This window comes from Aegilops tauschii, chromosome 2, assembly GCF_002575655.3.
Source record: "Aegilops tauschii subsp. strangulata cultivar AL8/78 chromosome 2, Aet v6.0, whole genome shotgun sequence".
NCBI lineage: Eukaryota > Viridiplantae > Streptophyta > Magnoliopsida > Poales > Poaceae > Aegilops > Aegilops tauschii.
This window is the reverse complement of record NC_053036.3, coordinates 615,476,234-615,497,878: the sequence shown is the minus strand read 5'-3', so window position 1 is coordinate 615,497,878 and position 21,645 is coordinate 615,476,234. Positions and strand designations below refer to the sequence as shown.

The following is a 21,645-nucleotide window of genomic DNA, read 5'->3' as shown; positions in this document are numbered from 1 at the left end:
GAAATCATTATGACAGTAAATACTGCAGTTCTAGTTGGCCCAACCTCAGTTCTAGAAGTACAAATTATTGCTATTTTTCTCATAAGATTATAGCATGAAACATACTATCTAGAAATTATTTCTCTATTGTCATTGCTTTCCTAATTGAATCTTCATTTGAGATTACATACCACTTCTTCCACTGGAAGAAGGGAACTCCATTCGTTGATGATCAGGGGATGTATAATAGATTGACTTGGTGGGAGCAAATGGACAACGGCAAGCAGCTTACTCACAACAGAAAATTTCTTGTTGTGGTTCCTGTAGTCCTGTATGTGTTATTCTGTTTCAATTTTATTAATACTACTTTTGGGAGCTTACTTGGCAAGGAACAACATGGCAGGATGTATGCACAAAGATTGATTCTGGCTAGTCAGAAATACTACACTTATTCATTAATTATGCAAAGAACACTTGTTAGTAACATCTAGGTCTAACTTGCATATTCACGCCATTATACATGTGTAAGGATTGGGCATTGCTCTATTCACGCCATTATACATGTGTAAAAATTGTTCAATTAACTTCATTATCTTTAATACTTGATTATTCACTTCCGGTTAGTAGTAACTTAAACTTGGCGGCAAACTGGTTAAATACTTGGTTGTGATCACGTTTGTGGTTGGTGTGCGAGCAAGCAAAATCAGAATGATCCCAACTGATCGTATTATTTTTGCGTTTGCTAGAATTGTCCATGGACATTTAATCTGTTTTGTGTATAGTAGGTAAAATAGCAGAGTACACCAATTACCATTTTGTTTGCTGACATACACTTCCAAAGACCTTTTAGCGCAGAGTTCATATAGTTACACAGTGCTTTTTAGCTTACATATTATACAGTTATGCAGTGCTCCCTAAACTGTCTGTTTACTATATATATCATTCATGTATTCTTGGATAGTACTGACTACATACCAGGGCGAATTAACCACAATTTGCAGCGGCCGTGCTCCACCAGCTATTTTGTGGTTCTTGCAATCAGGGAGTTCCTCGCAAGACAGGGCCCTCCCTCTTCTGCTTCTTCTACTACCTACTGTTGCTGCTATTGCTGATTGGTCTATGCACGGTGGGTAATCCATCAATGTTTATTTGCTACTGCTGTAGTAGCTGGTATGCTTGATGCGTGTATCTCTGTCTCCTTACTGTTTTGCTAGAACCATAAATCCTGATGCATGATGATTATAGTCTGGTTTGCTAGATCTGTTCTATTGGTGCTTAAAATTTGACATGCCTGGATTCTGAATGAACTTGTTCTTACAGTTCTTTTCATTTCTATGATCAATTTAGTTAGAGTTGCACATGCCAGTATACTATATACCAAAAAAATCCTAGCTAGTGAGAACATTTCACTCCATGAACATATACTGGTTAGTGTTAGTCATAATATTTATCTACATGGCATTTACTGTCAATTCTTGCTTATAAGTTATTGGATTCCTCATTGGCTATTGTTTGATGTTCTGTACACATTCTTATTCTTATATTTTCATTCTTATTCTTTGCACATGTGAAGTGCGAATCAAAGTCCGAAGCTGTGAAGCATATCAACAAGTAGTAGCATATTATGTGTTGTAATTGTAGGCAGTAGTAGGCATATCTGGCTTGTAGTATACTGTAATGATTGTAATAGACTAATGTATTGTTGTTTTGGATGAATTTCGATTGCTCTCTGGTCTGATAATTATTGTGTATGTGGTTTGAATACCTGTGAAATGGAAACCTGACAATGGAGTCCAAGATATAATGGTTGTTTGGCAAAGTTCGAAATTTTTGATGTGTGGGACCAATTTTGGGATAAGCATGACAAGTGGGACCAATCTGTGGTGGGACCAGCTGCAAAATAAAATGGCTGAAAATAGAAAATCAATAGACCGGCAAAAAGGCCATGCCGAAAATAAAAGGCCAAATTGTTGGGCCAGGCCCATGTAGCTAGAGAAAATTAACAGAAAAATATATATTAAAAAGGCTGAATTAATGGGCTCGGCCCATCTAAAGCACCGAAATGGACCGGGCTGATTCTAAGTAACGATCTTTTCAATTGGTCGTAATTTTGCCACGTCAGATTGCCACGTCGGATCCGACGTGGCCTGGGCAGACAGCCAGTGACCAAAACAAAAGGTCATGGGTTCAAGGACCTTCTGTTTTGGTCGTAAACGTCTACGACCTTCTCATAGAGAAGGTCGTTAATTTCAATTTACGACTGTCAACTTTTGACCTTCTGTTTTTGGTCACAAAAAGGCCGCAAATGGAAAACAATGACCTTTCAGTGACCAATAGTCAAGGTCACAAGTTGACATATTTCTTGTAGTGATCCGGTGGACGGACATAAGTGCCCTGAAAGTTGTCCCGAAAAGCATCCTCTAAGTCTTCACAACTTCCAGTGGAGTTCTCTGGGAGGCTATTCAACCAGTGCTGTGCTGGTCCTTTCAGCTTGAGAGGGAGGTATTTAATGGCGTGGAGATCATCCCCGCGAGCCATGTGAATGTGTAGAAGAAAATCTTCAATCCATACGGCGGGATCCGTCGTTCCATCGTATTGCTCGATGTTCACAGGTTTGAACCCCTATGGAAATTGGTGCTGCATTACCTCATCGGTAAAGCACATAGGGTGTGTAGCACCTCTGTACTGGGCGACATTGCGACGGAGTTCGGATGACATCTGTGTTCGATGCTGATCCCGGACTTGGTTATGTTTGTCGTGCCAGGCTTGATGGCCATCATCTCGTGCTGGGGCACGTCCTCTTGATCCATTGATTGATTTGGTATGGCCGGCTCTGTTGGTCAGGTCCTGACGTAAGTTGTACGTGTAGCCCGGGGCCGCTGTCTCCTTGCCTCTAAGGCGAGGGGGCGCGGGCTGGTGTTCGGCATAGTTAGCAGTTTTGTCCCGTCCACGTGGTGGTTGGTCCAGTTGATCAGCCTGATTGTATTTTGACGGTATTGGCTCAAAGGCCTTGTCGTCAAATTGTGGCAGTAGCCTGCGTTTGGGATAAATTTTTGTTTGGCGCTCAAAGCCATATCCTTCTAGGGCGGCTAGGACCTTGGTCCATCTGTTATTGAGCGTATCTTGTTCGGCTTGAATCTGCTGCTGTTTCTTTTTCAGGCTCCGTGCGGTGGCGATGAGCCGTCGCTTGAAGCATTCTTGTTCGAGGGGTTCCTCTGGGATGATGAAATCTTTGTTACCGAGGCTAACATCCTCTTCGGAGACAAGTAAGTAGTTACTATCTTCGGAATCCTCATGATCGGCGTGTTCGGGGCTGTATTGACCCTCTTCCCTTTCATCCTGCTCGAACGCGGGCTCAACGTGGTGGCCGGGGTCTTCGGCGTTGTTCAGAGTGTCATTATCTCCGGTGCCGGTATTGCTTTCCCTTGCCCGATGCGATCGTGTGCGGCGCCGCTGACGCCGACATTTTGGTGGTTCATCGACGGGCTTATCCTCATCTGGATCTTGAGTGCCATCGTCGTCCTTCTTCTCGGGCGTGTCCACCATGCATACATCGTAAGTAGAAGTGGTCGTCCAACGCCCAGTGATAGGCGGGTTTTGACCTGGTTCTGCTTCGACATTGTCGTCCATGCCATCGATGTCTTCGGAGGCATAGTCTAGCATGTCAGTTAGATCCTCGACAGTGGCTATTAAGTGGGTGGTGGGTGGGACGTAAAATTCCCTACTCTCAGCCCCTAGTTCAAGCTGGGTGTGGTTCGGAGGTGACACTTCCGTGATGGAGGGAGATTGTATTAAGTCCAGTGTTTTGTTTAAGAGCGAAAGCTGGGCAGACGTCTGAGGATCTGCGGGGTTAGGCTCAGTGAAATCCACTTGGCCGAGCCCGAGAGACGCAGACCTCGAGAGTTCGGAGCTGGTGTCCAGAGGCGAGTCCGGCTTCCCGATGACGGGGAGAGTCCTGTTTGACTCCGGGTCCGCGGACGGCGTGGTCGCATCTGGGTTTCCGGCTAGAAGCTCCGTGATGGGAGAGAGTCTGGCGGGGTTCACACTCCCGTCTTTGGACGAAGTGGTCTGCCCCGGACCTAAGGCCGAGGCGGACACAGGCGTCGACCCTTGGACGAGATCTGAATGTAGATCCGAGGGGCCTCCTTCGTGTGGGTGGGGAGCTGCGGCCGAGGCCGTGAACCCCTTGAAGATTAGGCCTCCTCGGATATCGGCGATGTAGTTCAAGCTTCCAAACCTGATCTCGTGACCAAGGGCGTAGCTATCGACCTGCTCAAGGTGACCGGTCGAGTTGGCACGTTGCACGAAGCCACCAAACACAAAGAGTTGGCCAGGGAGAAAGGTCACCCCGGAAACAGCGTTATCGTTGATGACGAGGTGAGCCATCGATTCTTTCATCGACAACACAATGGACCTCCCAATCGAAGCACCAATCTCGGTGTCAAAACCGGCAGATCTCGGGTAGGGGTTCCCAAGCTGCGTGTCTAAGGATCAATGGTAACAAGGGACAATGGGGACACAATGTTTACCCAGGTTCGGGCCCTCTTAAAGGAGGTAAAACCCTACGTCCTGCTTGATTGTATTTGATGAGTATAGGGGTTACAAGAGTTGATCTACCTTGAGATCGTAATGGCTAAATCCTAGTTGTCTAGCCTATGATTTTTCTGGTAGCCTCTACAGACTAAACCCTCCAGTTTATATACACCGGAGGGGCCTAGAGTTGTATAGAGTCGGTTTGCAGAGGAAGGAAATAGTACATCCAGACACCAAACATGCCGTCCACGCATATAGGAGTCCTATCCTGACACGGGGGATAGTCTTCCGCTTTATCTTCACGGCCCATATCGAATAGACCGGACACCCGAGGACCCCCTAATCCATGACTCCCTCAAGGGGTGTGGCGTACCGCAAAATGGGAATCCACTGGCTACTGTTCATCCACCGTCTACTTCCTCGCTCCAGCCTCCACGGCTACTGTTCATCCACCATCGACCTCCTCCAGCCTCCACCTACGACTGTTCATCCACGGAGTCTCCCTCCTGCCTCCACCAGCTACTGTTCATCCACGGGCTCCTGTTCATCCAGCCTCCACCGGCTACTGCTCAACCAGTCCTCCACGGGGTCCTGTTCATCCAGCCTCCACCGATACTGTTCAACCAGCCCTCCACTGGGTCTTGTTCATCCACCCCCAACCGGCTCGATCGGGGTCTTGTTCATCCAGCGGCAATGGCCTCTCCTACCACGGGGTCCTATTCATCCAACTCGCACCGGGAACTGTTCGTCCAACCCCCAACAATGTTCACTGTTCATCAAGAGGCAGGAGGTTCGATCGGCTTCAGTTAGGAGCAGCAGCGAAGGAATCTCTCGATCGAGTTCAGTTAACAGCAAGGGATCAATCAGGGTTCAGTAACATAGCTAGTGCAATCGCTTGGGTTCAGTTAGAGCCCAATGCCTCGTTCGGGTTCAGTTAGAGTGCAATGCCTCGCACACACGCGCATACGTGTACGAGAGAAACGCGCAAACCTCCGTGCATCGCTCGGCCCCGACCACCCGTCGTAACCGGGAACTCCCCAAAATTTTCCTCGCCCTCGCTTCTACCATGATTTTTTCCATCATGGACGGCCCAAAGAATGTCAGGTGCGTCTCCGGCCTGCCCAGGACGAAAAACACATTTTCTGTCATGATTTTTTGTCATAGAAGTAGGAGCCCACCACATCTATGATGATACCGGAGTTTGTCACAATTATCGTCATAGAAGTGTCATAAGCATGATAGGGAAAAAATTCGTTCGGCCAAAAATGTCACGGATGTGTCTTTTTTTGTAGTGTTTTAATTTGTTTTATGTTTTAGTAATCTTTTATATCTATCTCTATCAGATCTCATCCTTGCAGGTGACCGTGAAGGGATTGACAACCCCTTTATCGCGATGGGTGCAAGTGTTTGATTGTTTGTGCAGGTGCATAGATTAAAGACTTGCGTGTATCTCCTACTGGATTGATACCTTGGTTCTTAACTGAGAGAAATACTTATCTCTACTTTGCTGCATCACCCTTTCCTATTCAAGGGAAAAACCAACGCAAGCTCAAGAAGTAGTGGGAAGAATTTCTGGCGCCGTTGCCAGGGAGATCTACATCAAGCCTACCAAGTACACACCATGAACTCTCATCTCATGCATTACATTATTTGTCATTTGCCTTTTGTTTTCCTCTCCCCCACTTCTAAAACGTTTTCAGAAAAACAAAAAAAGATTTGCCTTTTTATTCGCCCTTCTTCCGTTCGTCTTTTTGTTTGCTCGTTTGTTAGATTGGTTTTTTGCCAGCATGTCTGAATCTGGGGAGGTTATCGTTGAAACTTTTGAGGAGCTTGCTATTATAAATCTTGAGGAAAAACTTGGGTCTTTTTCTTTAGATCGCGAAACTCAAACTCGTCCTACTTATAAAGCAAAAACTTGTCATGTGGGAGACAGTAACATTATTGGAAAAGGTGTTATTCAAGAATTTTTTGATTGTACAGGAACTATGCCTATTAATAAGAGATCTATTCTTCTTGATACAAACTGTTATGCGGATGCCATTGTCATGCTTATTGATAAATTAGAAAGAAAATTTGTGCACATCCACCCCGCTTTGCAAAAGGTGTTTTATGAACTCCCCAAGATTAATCATCCTAAAGCTAAAACGATTGCCACTATCATCCTTATGCGAGAATTTGATTTTATAATACAAGAGGTTAGGGAAATTTTTGCTTTCTACAATAAAGATATTGAACATCCTCCTATTGAAGAACTTCTCCATGATAAAGAAACTTTGCGTAGCTTGGAATCTAGAGATTATCAATCTTACAGTGACAATCTTAGGAGGAGAGTTCCCTACTCAGAAATTACTCAAACCATGTATCTTGAGACTTATGATAAATTCGATTGGATAACTAGGGGAATTTATGTAGGATATAATGATGATTGGTTGGAAAAGATGACTAGAGAACCCATTAAAAACGAGATACGTGTTTTATATGATGATATATATGCTGACAATCCAGACTATGGGTTTATGAATGTCAAAATTACTAATCAGAGTCCTTTTCATGAATTAAGTTCACCTACTAGAAAAGAAAGGAAAGAACAGAGAGATTTGCTAAGAATTTTTTTGGAAGATTTTATTAAGAAGGAAGTGCACGACAATACCTAGATCTATTTATGGCTAGATAGGGGCGTTAAACAATATCGCTTGTTGGGAGGCAACCCAATCCTAGACCCCAACAAGCTGACCCAGCATGCGCTTGCGCTAAAAAATAGGTTCATTATTTAATTGAAAAGTCCCCCTGTTTTCCACCTCCTGTCCTCCGGCGAGAAGCCGTTGTCATTCCGCGTGGTCTGCGTCTGCGCTGATGCTTCTAGGGTTGGTGCCGCCGTCTTCTCGTCAGAGACGTGGGATTGGGCTGTCAACCCGTGGGTGGAAATCGGTGAAAACAACAGCCTAAAGTACAAGACCAACACGATGGTGGGTGGCTCCGTTTACTGGCCTTACGACGGCGAAGCACGCATGGTAAAGATCGACACCGCGGCGTCCATGGATATCACCACTGTGGGTCTGCCCGCTCAAGCGAAGGTGGAGTGGCACAGCTGTAAGGCTGGGGAGACCAAGGATGGTGGAATCTGTATTGTTCACGCATCTGCTGATTTCCTCCTCCAGGTTTGGACCTGTAATGTGGATGGTGATGGGATTCAGAGCTGGATACCGCAGAAGGCAATCTCTTTGGGTGTAGAAATTGACCGCATTACTGAGACCAGCACAAGGCACATGTCAATCCCTCCGCTAGATATCATGGTTGTGCAAGTTAAGGATGGATAAGTTTACTTATCAACAACACCGATGATGACTCTTTCTGGCCATCTCTGCTGCTGGTTTTTCTCCCTTTACTTGGTATGCTTCAATTTTTCTGGCGGTTTAGTTGTGGCTTGTTATCACTAGTCATCAACCTATGCACCTGCACGGGCTAGGGATTTATATGACTATATGGTGCTAATTGATATATTGTGAAAATTGACCTTCTAAACATAATTAATAAATGGAAGTTATATACTTCTCACCATTAATATCATATAAGTTTCTCTGTTTCCAAAAAGGGAAGACAAATATTTTCTATAATTAACTATCAAAGATACTATTTAGAAAAATGGAATATGAATAATATATTTTTCTATGAAGTGGCCATTATATCAGTTTTAAATCCAATTTTTCATTTATCCATAATGTTTTACTTCTCAAGTACTTTATTTTTAGTTTGACAATCTAGTTCCATACATTAACAACATGTACAATCATGTTCATATTTGCAAGGAAGAGAGGTTTTGTTAACAAAGCAAAGTATATGACAGTGGTAATCATTGATAAAGGTAAGAAATATAAATGAAGTTAGACTTGCAATTAAATATGCATTGCTATCAGGAAATTAACATACATAAAATACCTTTATATTATATCATCTTATCCGCCAAATCACGTTCGCTCCATTAGATTTCATTCCCCATATCGTATGCATCTTTTCATTGTTCTATCATGAAATCGTCAAAATAAATAATAAGAAATAACTGTTTTGTGTAGAAACATCTAAATGGATCAGTCAAAATGCTTAATAAAATTGACGGAACACATTATTTATGGTGTCTATCTTGTAAGAGACAATATTACGCGGCCTTGTTGATGCCATCATCAACAGTAAAACTTTATGATCCATTGGTATGTGCAAGGAGTCCTCCTAACTTTTTTAGAAGCACTGGACAACAATAATTGCATGGTACCACTAATTCTGGGTTTTTTTTTTCTCAAAATCAAATCGTAAAGTTGCTAAAAATGTGCAGAAAACCAATGTTCCTGCAATTCCGGACCTTAGTCCAAAGTACCTTTTTGCAGATGGTATCAGCACACGCATCGGATTGGGAGGAGAAGATCACATTGTTACTTCAGATCAACAAAACTTCAGTCGTTGCTGCTGCCTTCTGTGAAGAGGCCATGGGAAGACAGGCAGGTTCTCATCTTGCACTGGCTAAATCTACTGGAGGCAGATTAGCAAATTTATTGCATTAAGCACGAGTTCCTGTGAGAACAGGAGTAGATTACTAAAATCTACTAAGCTAGGTGCTAATTGTTCAGTAGATATGTGTATACACTACCCCTCTAATCAACACCATGAGAATAAATCAAGAAAAATATAGGCACTGTAGCAATCTCTAGTATCTCCCTGTGTTGGTGGGTTTTTTTTAGTTAGCTCGAGATTCAATCAGTGTACATTTGTGCACAGTGTATGTATGCATCCAGCAACGGTAATCATGAAGGTGTTCCCCGTTCTCGTGCAAGTTTCGTTTTTCAAGGCCAAATGCACCAGCCAGCTTTGGGCAGTGCCGTACCGCTCGCTAGGCAGTCTCCGGCGAATTGCATTGCGATGATGGCTAGATCGGGGTTGCGTAATGCTTCACGCTGTCACGTGTATCTCGAAGGGAATCGTGGCGGATAGAGACCAAGGACATGACGACTCACGTGCAGGGAACAGGGGAGGTGCGCATGCCATGCCTCTTCAACAACTACAGATACATCGTATATTAATCCAATGGACAAAATTGCTTAACTTCTAGGATTAACTTCCGGGATGTATTTGTCCTATGATCTTGCACGCCATGGCGAACCTCGTACCCCGTAATGTTGTCTATACCTATGTAGTTAACTAATACTTCTATGGGACTATTTCTATTCATGAATACACATATACATGCAGCAGTTTTGGAGTGCTTTTATTACACGATGTAAATTCCTACTATGTGCGTTCAAACATCATCTCTACTTCTCTATCTCTACTTCTCTACTTATCTAAAAAAACTTAGCGTTCCGTTTCCCCTCTTACGTTCCCCGCTTCGTCAGCCTCTCGTACGACCCCCTCACCCCCCGATTTTCTTTCCCCCGTCCCAGTCCCACCTCTCGTACGACCCACTCGATTTTCTTTCCCCCTCTGGCCTGCTCCTCATGCCGGCGTCCGGCGCCACCGCTACCAACCTCCAGCCGTCGTCCAGTAACCTCTCCCGCGCGCCCTATCTCGCTTCTTCTCCCTTCTCCCTTCCTTTTCTCTCTCTCACAAATCTTGTCTCTCTCTGTTTCAGAAACAACAGCACCATGGATCCCGATGTGGAGCTCCACTGCAGCCCGATCTGACCTGGGAGCGACCAGATCCGTGCGTCTCCGCCTCGCTCCGCGTGCCTCCATGGTCCGCCGTCTTCCCGAGCGCCGGCGCCCCGCGACCAGATCCGTGCGTCTCCGCCTCGCTCCGCGCGCCTCCATGGTCCGCCGTCTTCCCGAGCGCCGGCGCTGCGCTCAGCCGCCGCCATCCCATGCCATGGTCGCCTCCCTCCAGAACGACGTGCCGTGGTCGCTTCCCTGCCTCTCCCGCAAGTGGGCCTTTGGGTTTCTTTGCTTTTTTTCAGGACACTAGGTGCCAGGTAAGGTGACCCAAGACTATTGCTTTCAGTTATTCAATGGTGTTCATACTGCATATTGCTATCAGATATGCCATTGCCTGCAGCGGCAAGCTTGAATGCCATGTTTGCATGTTTATTTGATTCAAGTGTATAGATAAGGGGTAAACTGAACCATGCTAATTCGCTACCAGGTTGGAGATTTGGGATCGGATGCGCCAATAACAAGGGACCAAGGTGATGAACTAACGGCACGGGCAGAATGATTCTTCAGGTACCAACATAGTCGTCGACTAGAGAATTAAGTTAACTGTTTGATTTACTTGAAGCTCCAAATTGTAGTTATTTTATTCATTCACTAATTTGGTATAATCCTAACCTAGGAGGATTATCACTGTATGATATGAGATCAGGACGTTTAGCAATGATAAAACTCTGACATTGGATGGTTCTTTTCTGAAGTACAGTTGTAAGATCTTTGATTCTAGCTTCGACCTTTAACTGGACAGTACTAATTGGACATATAATTGGGAAATTATGCACAAGATATTCTGTTGTCTTTTGTTCTCCAATCAGATTCATCTAGCACTTTGTACACTTTCTAATTGTTCTATCCTCTACCTCTGAAACAAATTTGGTGATTTCTGCTATGATAGTTTCCAGAATAGTTTGGCCCTCGAGACACTTCCACTGTTTGGCGTCTATTGATTATTATTGGAATTGGTTCGACAAACTGTGTATATGTGACAAATTTACTAATATACTGACCCAGCCTAATAATACGACAAACTGCTGCCTCTCCTCTCTGCTCCTTGCTGCCTGCGGCTGTCCCATCTCTCCTAGCGCTGCTGCTGCACTTCTTCTGAAGCTCTTCTCAACCCCGTTGCTTAAGTTCTTCTCTGAACTCCAACCTGCGGCTGTCCCATCTCTCCTAGCGTTGTTGCTGCTTCTCTCTCTCAATTTTTTCTGTAATTCTGTGAACCATTGTTGTGCGATTATATGATTTGTGGTATTTGCTTGAGTGAACCTGTAAGGTTTGTACCTTATGCAAAGTGCTAGCACCTACGTATTATCCAAATTTTTCTTCTAAATGTCATGAGGCATGAGCCACAAATTTTCTCAAGAATGACCCTTGGTATATATAAGGCATGCATGCAATTTTAATAATACTCTTTTGGCTCTCATTTATCTGTTGCCTTAGAGCATCGTATAATATAGAAGAGTCAATCAAACAAAGCTCTTTCAATATCGGACAAAATATTTGTTGCCTGGTTTATTTATAAGAAAATTCTTCTGTGTATTTAGTTACATGATTTTAATTTGATCGTCTTCTTCCATCTTATTTTTGGTGACTATGATATTTCCTTAGGTTCACCTTGACCTTCACTGCCCGTGAAAGAGCTTAAGTAAATTGATGTTGTATCATCAGAATCTGTAGCCTGGCTCAGTTTTTTTGTCTATACATACACTTCAATTCCTTGCTCGCACTGAAATCCCTCTTTGTCACAGGATGAATCAGAAACTGAAGATGATGATACAATGGACACAGAAGAAGCTTCCTCTGTCCTCATCACTGCACTGTAGTCTTTCAGCCAAGCTCTGGTGAATGATGACGGAGAAAAAGATATCGTGACAGAGGTTCATGTCTTCTTGTGTCCAACCCTAGATCACAGGGGCTCTCTTATCAGCAAAATAGCTACTCTAGATGCGCAGATGACGATCCAGCCGCGGTTGCGCTTTATCTCGTCGGGACGAAATAGCCCTGCCTTGTCCCTGCCGCCACCGGTAGAGGCTATTTTCCATAGGCCAAGGTGAGCATCCATGTCTAATGGTGCGAATTTAGTCTGGTTCCATGAGCACTTCGTTCCCCGCCATGCAATCTTTGTTGATTCGGAAAGATGGGAGCTGTCTGTTTAGCTAATTCAATCTACCATTGATCATGCTAATTTTTGTTATATAGGAAACAACATGGACATGCTGCCCTTTTTCCCAATCAAAATACTTCTGTGTGGAGAGCTCGGGCGTCGGTGGCTGTGTCGAAGCAGAGCTCGGTCATCGGTGACAGCACGGCCGGCTGATTTGCGACTGGTCGGATGGCGAGCTTCACATACCTGTGCGCGTACGCATGGGTAACACACTATATTGGCCACGCAAGAGCAAGTTCACAGGTGGTAAACTATATTCGTAATTTATGTTCATAGGTGATCTTGTACAGTACCATAGCCGAATCCTAATTTGTGACATTTGTTTGTAGTGATTACAAGGGGAGAGATGTGCTGCACTTATGTCAGTAATCAGGGCAGGCCCATATCCATTATATGCATATTTTGTTAGTACTATTGTAATTTAGCAAGTTCTTGTTCTTTCCGTAAGTTGTTTGCTGAACATTTCATGCCGCCTTGAGCATGCAAAAGTACTTCTGAATTTTGCATGATATTTTGTTAGTCATAAATCACGTCACACACCACATCTATTTTTTTTTTTGGTAGTTTAAAAATAACTATTCTAAATGTTCTTTTAATAACTATTCTAAATGTACTATAGACCGAAGTCAGAATATTGGTAAGCTCATTCTTTTTGTAAGCTATGGAGATGAATTTGATGAGTTGTGTGAAGATGAAAAGAAGCTGATGGAATATACTTTGATTAGCAGTGACCTTGGAGAGCGAATGGTGCCCCTACATAGACTTTACTGAAAAGTTGCTATTTAATGTTTTTTTGGTTAGAGAAAAGATCACAGTGGACACAACTGCAGAAGCAGCGATTCAATGTTTTATTCAGTTTAACCATGACTATTCTTTTCATTCAGATATGCTATGAACTAAATTATGTATCTTCTTCGCCCTTGAATTGGATAATTACCTTGGTTTCATCTTTTGACTCAGATATGCGCAAGGAATTGAATAGGTGCTGGTTTTTTATCATAATCTGTCCACCGACAATGCATACGAAAGTAGATATGAAGGACTATTTTATGCCATTTGATTGGAACACTAAACTAGGTTTTGTTGGTTCTTGAGTGAAAAGATAGTTGATGGTGGAACAAGGTGCCCCAGATTAATTAGGAAATGAGAAAGTTGCATTTTGGTGATCCTATTTCTTTCTCTCCATAGCAATGCATGTGGGTTTAACGATATACAATCTATATATGTCTATTTCATCAACTAATACATGTATTGCACATGTTTTGTACTGTACCAATAGGAAGGTAAAGAGCTCTTGGTTGATTTATTTTTGAAAGCATGACCTAAAATACATCACCAATGCATAAATGACTATTGTTCTCCCGTTGCAACGCACGGGCAATTACCTAGTACATGTAAAAAATATCTTGACTTACCTGGCCTATTGAACAGGACGGATCAGAAGTTGGTCATGCCCTCGCCAACATCGCGGCTTGCCGTGGAATGGAGTACTGCACCTCTGCCTTGAGAAAATTACGGCGTGCTTTGCGGAATATAGTGTATGGCTACAGCACCGCCGCATTACGTAAATCGCGGCATGACTTGTCCCAGATTTCCTACATTGCCTATGGTGTCACTACTTAGGGCCTAAGATACGGACGGGCGCCGGCACAACGCCATGGGTGATTTTCACTTTTTTTAGGGTTGACTCCCAGCCAATCTGATTCGCTGCTTGCATGAACTCTTTATTAATTCATCCGATGGCTGTTAATAACTAGCATGTAGATCTGATGGACAGTAAAAGTATTTTTCAAGGATTAACGTGGAGCTTTATTGGTGCCTCCAATTAGTAAATATAAGATTTGCATTTCAGTTAGTAAACTTAAGCCGTTCATGCATTGATTGAATAGATATCAAAGAATCCTTGAGCACTTGTTCTTTAGATGTACAACAGCAAGGTATGTTTGGGGTGTGGTTAAGAGCTCTACAGGCTTTGAAGACATGCCTGACAATGTATGATGTTTTAGCTCCTGGATAGATAAACTCCCTATTAAATTTAGCAGCTAGTAGCTGTGGCTGTAGCCGTAGTATTCCGGCCTTTGTGCAAAGTCTGAAATGCGGCTAGGTTTGATGATGTTTAACTGTGTGGTTCCAGTGTTATTACTTTTCAGATCGCTCACTGTTTGTCCTATTGGTCCAGATCACATAGAGGAAAGGGCTCCAGGAGCTACAGGCCATGGCATCGCTGCTGTCTAAAATTGCCATGGATTTCTCGAACATGAGCAATGGATGGCCGCCAATGACTCTCAGACTAGGGGTGGGCTGAAGCTCCTGGCTCGCTTGGCTGGTGTTATTACATCAGGTTTCCTCTTACTCACATTTAGTACTCTACTACTCTAGATAACAGAAAAAACAGAGTCTCATAAAACATACTAGTGTTCTGCTTTGTCAGGAACAAAGCGCTCCGTGAGACCATACTAGTGTACTGCTGATGGCATTCACGTCCTGAAGCATTCACGATGAGGTATCATTTCAGCACAAAGAGAAAAAAAAATCATTAAAGAAGACTGAACCTTAACTAACAACTGTCAGAGAACATGTTCTCCTAGCTAACGACAGCAGATAGTACATGGAGCCTCTTGTGACGGCCCGAGGTAGCACTACAAGAATCACCTGGAACTCGTTCCACATAAATAAAAAGATACTATCAAGTGCTACTACTGCATCTCTAGTTTCAAGGAACTGAATTCAAATGCATTAGCATTGAGGAAGCTGTGGAGTGGAGCCATGCGTTGCAGGATGCATCCTACTCCACTCAGGTGTAAGGACTCATCAACCCTGCTGCTGCTGCTCCCTCCCCAGACTGCAGTATCAACACATCGATCTCATTAATTTCAGACACAGAGGGAGAGGAGTTCCCCTGGTTGGTTGTGCTTTTTCTGAAAACTTAAAAGTCTATTCAAATTTCATGAACAGCAGCGCGTAATTTGAAACCAACACAATCACAACATAAATACACACAGCAAGAGGACAAACAGTCTCCCAACTCACCTTCCAGCACAATCGAACACGCGAAGGCAATGTCAGCACCCCTATGGCCCTGTACACCTTACCAAGAGGGCGTGTTCCACAGAAAGTATATACACTACTCAGAGAAAACAGTCCCATGCACGCTACGCCAACTGTGAAAATCTAAAAAGATGAAGCTAGGGAACAAACAATCGACTGAACAGAAGCAACAGTTCAAAAGTATTATCATACACGCGTAGAAAATTAGGAATCATCAATATCCATAATCCATTACAATAACTTCAAGCAAGGAAATACAGGGGTCCCATACAAGCTATGCCGATGTGAAACTCTAAACAATGAAGCTACGGAACAAACAACCATTACAACATCTGAGCAGTAGCAAATACTGGAGTTCAAAGGTATTATCATGCACGCATAGACAACTAGGAATCATCAATACCCCTCACATTAACTTCAATGAAACCAAAATCCCAGCCTAATATGCTGCTTCATGCTTCTTCTGAACTCTTGTTACTCAATTTGTAGTCCCCTTTCTAGCCCAGCTTTTCCATGTAATTAGGGCAAACACATACACCTGATCATATGTGTGGTCAACCACGCAGAAATAAGCAATCCTCCATGCTTTCTTAAACAACAACACACAAAGCACCAGCCAGAGAGCGAAAATAAATCCTAGAGCGAGCCCAAAATAAAAGGTCATTGGCTCAAAGGAATGCCCATTCCTCTTTTGATCGTCTTGCCTTGTTGCATTCTTTCTGTGGCAACTGTTTGGAAGAGGATGCCCACAAAGACCATTGTTGCCACTGTACATGGAAGGTTGTTGTGTGTAGAGGGTGTCAAGATGACGTCCTCATTGTATTCTCCCTGTTAGATTGTTATCAGACAAGTCCAAGTAGCTCAAATAGGTTATATACGTTAGGCTCGAAGAGATTCCGCTAGAAAGCATGTTCCTTGAGATGTCAAGTGATTCCAATGCCTGCAAGGCCCCAAGCATATTTGGAATATTCCCGCTCAATTGGTTCCACGATAGATTCAAGTTTATCAATGCATCAAGAGCGGTTATTTCTTCTGGTATTCTCCCAGTTAATTGGTTTAAAGATAAGTCAATGCTCACCAAATCTAGAATGCCAATACCATAATCAAGTTCATGTCCCTTGACGACCACAGAGGAAAAATCATATGTATTAACAATATATAAGGAATTGCCATGTTGTGAGTCAACGTCATAATCCTTTACATACTTTCCTGTCATGGCTGTCAGGTTTGACAGATGCCACGGTATGGCACCTGATAAGCCATTTCCTGCTAGGTTCACATGGTGAAGGTCACTAGGATTTGAGATAGTAGCTGGGATTTCTCCAGAAAACATATTCTGGTTTGGCCGTAGAAATCGCAATTCAACCAAATGCATGTGCTGATTCAATTCTTTTTCTTCTTTTAATCTACTTCAGTTTGCGGCTGGGCCGGCACATTGTTGAACAAGTCCGTTTATCACTATTTTTTTTCTATTCATTTTTTCCTTTTTCGTTTCCTTTTTTCGAAAAAATCTCACACATATTTTTTTCTCAGAAGTTCCAAAAATGTTTGCTTTTTAAATATTGTTCATAAAGGACAAATACTTGCATTTAGAAAAATTGTACAGAATACGTCAAAAAAATGTTTGTTTAAATAGAAAAATGCTGACATCAATATAATTAAATTTATGAACATCTATTAAATAGAAAATTGTTTGTTTATTGTTCGATTACAAGAATCTTCATTTATTGTTCGTTTAAATAGGAACATGCTCACATAAAAAATCGAACACTTCTTAAATTTCTGAACATATATAGAAAAATAATAATAATAATATATCAATCAACGACGGGTTTATTGTTTGATTTTTGTTTCTTTTTCATTCTTGTTCTTTTTCTTTTTCATTTTTGTTCTTTTTCAAAAAAAATGCTCACATCAATATAATTGACCCAAATCTTTCCACACACTAGTATCACCATGACAAGCATCCATGATAAACATTTCATTGAGTTCTGACATTTTATACATTTTCTAGGGTTTTCCCGATGAAAAAAGCCAAAAACACTAGCCGAAAGTTACGCAACGTGCGTTCGTTGTCCGAATTACTCCAAATTTTGCATGGAGGCCTGCCATGATTATGGCCACATGCTGGTAAAATTTGGTGTCATTCCATGCATGGCAAGAAGCACACCATGTTCAAAGGTGGTAGTTCGGGTAGGCCGGTGGGTAAGTCTAGATGCATTTCTTTACCACAACAATAAAATGGACCCAAATTTTTTCCACACACTAGCATCACCATGCCAAGCATCAATGATAAGTTTCATTGAGTTATGACATTGTATGCATTTTCTAGGCTTTTTCCGGTGAAAAAAACCTAAAACACTAGCCGAACGTGATGCAACGTGCGTTCGATGTCTGAATTCTTTGAAATTTTGCATGGAGGCCTGCCATGAGCATGCCCACATGCTGGCAAAATTTTGTGTCATTTCATGAATGGCAAGTAGCACACTGTGTTAAAAGGTGGCGGTTCGGATAGTCCGGTAGGGCAAGTCTAGATGCATTTTTTCACATAAATAAAATGGACCCAATTTTTTTCCACGCACTAGCATCACCATGCAAAGCATCCATGATAAAATTTCATCGAGTTATGATATTTTATGCATTTTCTAGGATATTCCTGGTGAGAAAACCCTAAAACACTAGCCAGACGTGACGCAAAGTGCGTTCGGTGTCCGAATTCCTTCTAATTTTGCATGAAGGCCTGTTATGAGCACGCCCACATGCTAGCAAAATTTGGTGTCATTTCATGTACATCAAGAAGCACATCATGTTCAAAGGTGGGGGTTCGGGTATGCCGGTAGGGCAAAGCTTTTCTTATTTGTAATTTCTGTCAATATCAATCAACATGAATATTTTTTTATGTCCGAAATATTTCTTGAAATTTGTTATCAATTTTGTAATTCAAAATTGTGTATGAAAACTCTATAAACATGGAACTTTTCTTCAAATTTTTTAATAAATTCCAAAATATTGATGTTGTACCCAAACTGCAAACCACATACTTTTTTTGAAATTTATAAAAAATATTTAAACACAAACAATTATTAAATTTATGAACAAAAATTATAAAAAGGGAACATTTTTCAAAATTTCAGAATTTTTTATATTTGTAAATTTTTTTTGAAAACAGTAACATTTTTTTCAAAATATTTCAAATTTTAAACAGGTTTTAAAATGAATAATATATAAACATTTTTGTTGAATCTAACAATAAAGAAATTTTTTCCTATTTAATAGATGTTCAGAAATTTAATGATATTGATGTCAGCATTTTTCTATTTATACGAAGATTTTTGACATATCTATGCATTATTTTTAAAATATGAACATTTGTACATTATGAACAAACTTTTATAAGTGTGGGCCTTTTCTGAAAAATAAAAAGAAACAAAAAATAAAAAAACGAAAAGCAAATAGTGACGAAAGGATACATTCAACAATGGGCCGGCCCAGCCGCGAACTGGAGTAGAAGAGAAGACAAAATAAGTTAATATGCATAAGCACTAGGATGTCCTAATTGGTTAGTGTGGTCATCGTTGGACCATCAGGGCATGAGTTCGAGTCATGTTACATGTACTTTTTTTTCTTCTAAAAAGAAAGTGAAAAAACAGCTGACGGCGTCGCGACTGACGAGAAAAAAGACACCGCAAGGAAAAAAAAGGGGGCGCGTATGCGTATGGGTGCGGGTGAAAAGTCCATCTTGCCCTTTATTATGAAGGGGTATAGAGAGATCTCAACCGTCAATGTGTTTAGGGGGTCTATCTTTTAAAAAGAAAGTGAAAAACAGCTGACGGCGTCGCGACTCGCGAGAAAAAAAGACACCGCGAGGAAAAAAGGGGGGTGTGTATATGTACGCAATCCGCGTATGGGCGCGGGTGAAAAGTCCATCTTGCCCTTTATTATGAAGGGGTATAGAGAGATCTCAACCGTCAATGTGTTTAGGGGGCACTACTAGGAAAACCCTTACCAGTAGCGCTGGTTATTTGGCTATTAGTAGCGCGGGTAGGCGCGCTACTGCTACGGCGCTACAACTATTTTTTAGCAGTAGCGCTTGTTTGAACCAACGCTACTGCTATCTGTATCTAGCAGTAGCGCGCCTCTACCCATCGCTACTGCTAATGCTAGTAGCGTGGCCCAACAAACAAACGCTACTGGTACGCAGCGCTACTACTACTCCAATACCCCACGCTACTGCTAGTATTTTTTTATGTTGCTATATTCGTATTTTTACATGTTTTATACAGTTACAACATACACATACACTGGAACTATATGAAAAAGGAATGTCTCATCATCATCATCATCGAAGTGGTACAATATAGTCTCATCATATCAACATAGTCTCAACACAAATGATGTCGATCTCATCATCATCTCGAAATAGCGATACAAGTTATAATGATGACATGTATCTTACATTGTCACCCTAGACACATGTTTCATCATCTACCTAAACTAAGACATACACGATAAGAGCGATCACGATGATCAAAAGCGGTATTATGTAGTAGTTTTTGTAGCGGCGCTGGTTCTGAATCCCCTGTTTTGCTATGAATCTCAAGTAACTAGCTTCGACTTCCGCTCTGCTATCAAACCCTTTCTGACTTCCGTCGGAGAAGCCAGAGACTTGGGCCTGACACTCTGGCCACTCATCATACACACCCGAAACATGCCCTACATACACGGCATACCACTTCCTCGCCATCGTTGATCTATATACCTGTCAAAGATGCACATATATATACCATGAAGCGAATTCAACAAAACAGTTATGAAATAGAAGCAACATATATAGTAAACATAGTTAACAAATTTTATCGTACTGAAAGTAATTAACTAGAGCACGGCACCATACATCTAATAGTTTCGTCGTACTGAGAGATTCGAAGTTTCATCGTACAGAAAGTAACAAGTAACTAAACAGACACATTGTTTTTAAGCAGTGCACTCTTCCCATCTGTCCATATCCGGGAGGACAGACCCAAGCTTAGTGAAAGGCGTCATGTCCTGACGTTGTAGGGCAATGCGGGTTTGGACGTCAGCTCGCGAGATTGGGCCGGCGTAGAACATCCCATTCTCTTCGAGGACATCTTTGATGATGATGGACGCAATTTCCTGTTGGATCCGGTAGAAATCATTTCGAAGTCGATTATCCGGCACGGCTCCAAAGGCTTCGGCCCATCTCTGGATATGGGTATCAGATGAAGATTTCATGCAAAGTGATTGCACATCCCTTCTGTACTCCATCATTAGATGGATGACGTAGAATTATACCTGGCCATGGGAAGCCCGGCCCGGCCGGCCCGGCACGACCCGACGCTGCCCCCGGGCCGGGCCCGGGCCTAGATTTTGAGCCCAAAGGCCGGGCCGGGCCGGGCCCGGGCCCGTCTTTTTTGCATTTCTCTGAAGGTCGGGCCGGGCCGGCCCGGAGCCCGACGGGCTTTTACATGTTCGGTCCGGGCTCGGGCGCAGAAAACAGGCCCGATGGCCGGGCCGGGCCGGGCTCGGGCCTGGGTTTGTTTCGTCGGGCTTGGCTAGGCCCGGCCCGAAGCCCGGCCCGGCCCGAAGTATGGCCAGGTATACGTAGAATCCATCATTCTCACTTCTTGCCGGTTGCTGGATGCAACAGAAGTCGGTCTTGTGGGTGAAACAAAGCCCGGCCTTATTTGTTTTTTTGTGTTGGATGTAGCCACCCCGCATGCTGAAGCCCAGCATAGCTCTGTCCAGAACATACTTTATGTGTGTGTAATCTTTCTTCTGTATGTTCTTCGACGGGTCCAAATATAGAGCGCGGGAGTAACGCGGGTAAAGAACAATGAGAACGGCACGACACCCCCCGCTGCGCAAAATACACGATCAAGTTTAGCCTCCATGCGTGCAAAGTAACTATTGAAATACACGAAAGGATGTATGTGTTATAGTGCTATCCGCGGATGACTTACCTGGGATGATAACGTAGGAGAATCATTTCTTTGTCATTATTGCTGACCAAGAATTCTTCGATGTACCGACTCGCATATTGACGGTTGTCGTCGTTGACTGACAAGAAGCCCTTATGCATGTAGTATGGGTCCGCGACCGCAAGACCGGTGACTTGCTCTCTCCTGACGATGTAGTTCATGTGCAGCGCATACAGGCGGACGAACGTAAAATCGAGTGTCCTCATTTGAAACATCTGGAAGATGTAATCAA

General features: G+C 42.8%; 1 long non-coding RNA gene across 2 annotated transcripts; it reads left to right on the top strand.

Moving 5' to 3' along the window:
* The first annotated feature begins 9,905 nt into the window (after positions 1-9,905).
* Positions 9,906-15,028, top strand: LOC109745542 (uncharacterized). 2 transcript variants are annotated; one of them, XR_005769335.3, is made up of 7 exons: positions 9,906-10,041; positions 10,130-10,465; positions 10,636-10,715; positions 11,951-12,252; positions 12,402-12,609; positions 12,696-14,707; positions 14,798-15,028. It is a non-coding gene; the product is annotated as an uncharacterized lncRNA (long non-coding RNA). The 2 variants fall into 2 exon arrangements; XR_005769337.3 differs by having other exon boundaries at positions 12,696-13,904; positions 14,546-15,024.
* Positions 15,029-21,645: the final 6,617 nt, after the last annotated feature.